This window comes from Bufo gargarizans, chromosome 6 (assembly GCF_014858855.1).
Source record: "Bufo gargarizans isolate SCDJY-AF-19 chromosome 6, ASM1485885v1, whole genome shotgun sequence".
Taxonomy (NCBI): domain Eukaryota; kingdom Metazoa; phylum Chordata; class Amphibia; order Anura; family Bufonidae; genus Bufo; species Bufo gargarizans.
In genome coordinates, this window is record NC_058085.1 from 95,129,657 (window position 1) to 95,134,754 (window position 5,098).

Genomic DNA, 5,098 nt, shown 5'->3' on the forward strand with positions numbered 1-5,098 from the left:
GAAGACTAGTCGCAGGAACCCAATAAGAGATGCTCTATTTTAGAAGATGAATACAAATGAGAAATTTGGGTAAAATTTTGGACACTTCAGTTTTCATATACTTTACGTGTTTTACGTTCTTTTTCTATGGTCTGTCATTTCATGCAGTTTGGGGAGATAGTTGGTTCCTCTTAATCAATGTGATTTACCCATGTCATGTACATTCTGAACAGTCAGTAAGGTCAGTTGAAGCGATGTACTGCTCAAATTTTTCACAACAAACTAAAAATAAAAATATTTCCATCATAGTAGAAAAAAAAATTGTATGTCTATTGTTTATTGCCAAATGTTCCGAATCTCCTCTGTCTTGTAATGGTGTTTGACCAGCCTTACTGAGGACCAGCCTGAACCACGTATCCATTGTTTAGATGCAAACCCTGCGTGCTATTCTATTCACTTGCAGATCCTTATTTTCTATGCTTTCTAGGCCGTAGTTAGCATCCTGTTGTCTTTCATGTGTCCTAGTCTGTTTTCATTCGGGGATTCTCAGGCTTGCCAGCTCACACACTCAGAATACGTGCCAGCTCCACATCTGTCTCTGTGCTGGGAATTTAGACACTGCTGATGATCTGGTCATTACTGAAAATCCTTACTGCAGAGAGATCAATTTTGCTTTGTTGCTGGTAGCACACGGTGGAAATTAGTAGCCATCCTCAGGTTAATAGCAGTTTTCGGTCATTAGGGTGGCTGTAAATTAGTGCCTATAGGATCACTAGTGAAGACAAAAATGCAGGACTTGTCGTGTCCTCCAACAACTACAGATGTCTTTACCTGGGTGTAGCTGCCAATCATTTATTTCCCCATTTAGCAGAAGCAACCTGTTCTTTCCACTCATTCTATATAGCTGGGTACTAATCAACAGCAGTGTACTAGGGTCTGCACGGGTACTGCAGGAATACTAGGGTGGAACTATGACGGGGTCGAAGAGACCAGCTTTTTGAAAAGACCACTCCCTTATACAGACCAGATCTTGTGTGACAAAATTTCATTTTTTTCCATATATTATACATACTGGCCGTCTTCTTTGAAAAAAAACTACTTTTTTCAATGTAATTTGGGTGGCATCTCAAACAGATTCCACTGTATATCTTACGTGATATACAGTAACCAGGGGCGCACAGAGATCTTATACGGTCCCATAGAAAAAAATTGTATGGACCCCACCAAGTGTCAATACATATGCTTCGAAAACTCCCAAACAATGTGGAAAAAAAAAGCTCAACAATTTCTGATGAAATTACAACTTTTTTAATTAAGTGAATGAAGTATTTATAAATAAATAAAAATAATTGCAATAAAAAAGCCACCATCCACCTCACCCACTTTACCCAGCTTTTGTAGTGGAAAATGTGGTACACAAGCTTTATAAATATGGCGCTCATTATAAACACCATATTTCTCAATTTGTTTACATCAAACAACTGGTATAAACATATAGATAAATCCTGCTTCCCTTTACACAGTATATAACTGTATACCTGCAGCCACCACTAGGGGGAGCTCTGTAGATAAGAATTTATACAGTTACCAACTTACCATTGATCTCAATGGAAGCTGTGAATCAACTTTTGCATTGAGCTCTCCTTAGTGGTTGTAGAAAATTCTGTGAATCTATGTTGGGAATAGGAGAAGCAGTTCAGTGCCGTGTCACCTCTCCTTAGCAGTTGCATAGCCTCAATGTTAGGGCAACCAACTGAACATTATATGTGGGCTAGATTCAGTCATCTTTTTAACTATGTTTTACATCATGTTTGCTTCTGTTAAATTGTTAGTCTATCTTATACTTCTGAATATGTTTTATTTCTTTAAGTGAATCTATGCCCTTATGGAAAAAATTGACATTATTTCCACAACCTGGAACATAAACTTCTGTGACTTTATAGATAATTGTTACGGCAATGGTTGTAGAACCACTGTGCCATCCAACTGGTTTGACTTTGGGCCAGACCTAAAGTAATTATCCTAGTGGTCCCCTAGTATTCACGTTTTAACCCCTATATTGGGATCTGGACTTCGCTGCCGGGAACCAACCAAGCTACTACCTCCTGAACTAGTACAGGTGTAGTTGGCAGCGACCCACGGGGATAAGAAAAGGGGGCCAGTCAGCACATCCCAATGTGCAGGTGCACGCTGCCATGGCTAGAAACAAGAAGAAAAAAACACAATGCAACAGCACTCTGCAAACCAAATAGTAATAGAAAATATTCTGGTGCTTATGCTATGCTTATTTAGTAAATTTGAGATTATTGGCAAATACATTTTGTACAAAAGTATTTCGGCTCGTCTGCCAAACGTCAAGGCGATCTCTGTAAGACGGGAACCTAACACTAAATCCTACCTCAAGAAAATTTAGACTAGCACATTCAAATTCAAAGTCACAGGTGCATATCCATCAAGCAAACATGGTTGATAAAAAAATGGCTGCGCAACATTTCATATACAAACAATAGAGCTGGGAAATGGGGATCATTCTAAATTAAAGTGGCATTATATCTACTATAAATGGAAAAATAGAAACTCTTTGCGCACATTTTTGATCAAACGTGTGTCGTGCCCATCTACCAGGCGTCAAGGTAGCTTCCGCAGATGGGTACCTAACACTAATATCCCGCCTCTCTTGGACGTACCTAAGCCTACAATTTTCAGGGCAATGTAAGAAAGAGCTTCTATTTTTCCATTTATAGTAGGTATAATACCACTTTAATTTAGAATGATCCCCATTTCTCAGCTGGGTCCACTCTGCTTTTTACCATTTTTGGTGCCATAATGGCCTCCATTAAATCCACGGAATGCAGGTACCAACATACATGTTAAGCCCACTCTATACCTCTCCTTGTGCCAGACAGCGTCTATTGAATGCAATGAGAGCAGGCTACAGCTTTATACTTACAATGATTAAAATCAACCTATGAGGCAGACAGGCTAGGTAGGGGTGCAAGACTAAGTGGAGTCAGCCACACCTTCAGCTCAGTACAACTGCAAAAAAAGGGGGTCAGTCAGCATATCCCAATGCGCAGGTGCACGCTGCCATGGCTAGAAACACGACGAAAAAAACACAATGCAACAGCACTCTGCAAACCAAATAAAGTACAATAATGGCATAGTTATAGAACATATTCTGGTGCTAATGCTATGCTTATTTTGTAAATTTGAAATTCTTGGCAAATTCATTTTGTACAAAATTATTTGGGCCCGTTGCCAAACTTCCTGAATTTTATGGTGGCCATTATGGCACATAACAGTTAGGATTTAGTGTTAGGTTCCCGTCTTATAGAGATCGCCTTGACGTTTGGCAGACAGGCCCAAATAATTTTGTACAATATGTATTTGCCAAGAATCTCAAATTTACAAAATAAGCGTACCATTAGCACCAAAATGTTTTCTATTACTATGGCATTATGGTACTTTATTTGGTTTTCAGAGTGCTATTGCATTGTGTTTTTTTCTTTGGATTTTTTCCACGGGGATAAGAGACACTGGTGCATGGCACCAAGGGAACAGGCAATGCATGTAGTCAGGAAACATGCAAAGGTCAGGACTGAAAGCAAGGGTGTACTGGAAACTTAAGGTGGCCCTGGAAAAAACCATAAATGTTGTAGACAGGTCCAAAGTGACAGAAGATGAGACAATGTAAGTAGGCAGTGCCAATAATACCACAGTACAGCACAAAGTACTACCGCCCTTGCCACAGTATTCAACTGTATCACCATCCTGAGAACGGCAATACAAATGGGAAATGGCTCTTTTCAGGTTCCTGCTATATTGAGAGAGACATAAAGAGATCTATAAAGACCAACTGCACATGCTAGGACTGATGGAAACAGACAGGTACAGTGCTGCCCATAATTATTCATACCCCTGGCAAATGTTGACTTAAAGTTACTTTTATTCAACCAGCAAGTCATTTTTTGACAGGAAATGACATAGGCTGTCTCCAAAAAGATAATAAGACGATGTACAAGAGGCATTATTGTGGAAAAAATACATTTCTCAGCTTTTATTTACATTTGAACAAAAAGTGTCCAGTCCAAAACTATTCATACCCTTCTAAATAAATCAATAGAAAAGCCTTTATTGGCTATTACAGCAATCAAACGCTTTCTATAATTGTAGACCAGCTTTTCGCATGTCTTCACAGGTATTTTTGCCCATTCATCTTTAGCAATGAGCTCCAAATCTTTCAGGTTGGAGGGTCTTCTTGCCATCACCCTGATCTTTAGCTTTCTCCACAGATTCTCAATTGGATTCAAGTCTGGACTCTGGCTGGGCCACTCCAAAACGTTAATGTTGATGTCTGCTAACCATTTCTTCACCACTTTTGCTGTGTGTTTTGGGTCATTGTCATGCCTGGTGCCCAAGGCCAAGTTTCTCTGCAGCCTGCCTGATGTTGTCGTTGAGAATCCTTGTGTATTGCTCTTTTTTCATGGTGCCATTTACTGTGATTAGGTTCCCTGGTCCATTGACTGAAAAACACCCTCAAAGCATTAGGTTCCCACCACCATGTTTGACAGTGGGGATGGTGTTCTTTGGGTTGAAGGCTTCTCCTTTTTTACGCCAAATGAAGGAAACATCATTGTGACCAAACAATTTTTGTTTCATCTGACTATAATACAGAAGACCAGAAGTCTTCTTCTTTGTCCAGATGAGCTTTTGCAAAGCCAAGCAAGCTTTTGTGTGCCTTATCCGGAGAAGTCGTGTCCTGCTTCGTCTGCATTGTGCAGTGTTCGCTGGATTGTCTGCCTTGAGACACTGCCACCAGCAGAGCCCAGATTCACCAGGATGGTCTTGGTGGTGATCCTTGGATTCTTTTTCACCTCTCTAACTATCCTCCTGGCCAGCACAAATGTCACTTTTGGCTTCCGACCACGTCCTCTGAGATTTTCCACAGTGCGGAACATCTTTTATTTTTTGCTCAAATGTAAATAAAAGCTGAGAAATGTTTTTAGTTTTTTTTCCACAATAATGCCTCTTGTACATCGTCTTATTATCTTTTGGGAGACACCTATGTCATTTCCCATAAAAAAATTACTTGCTGGTTGAATAAAAGTTACTTTAAGTC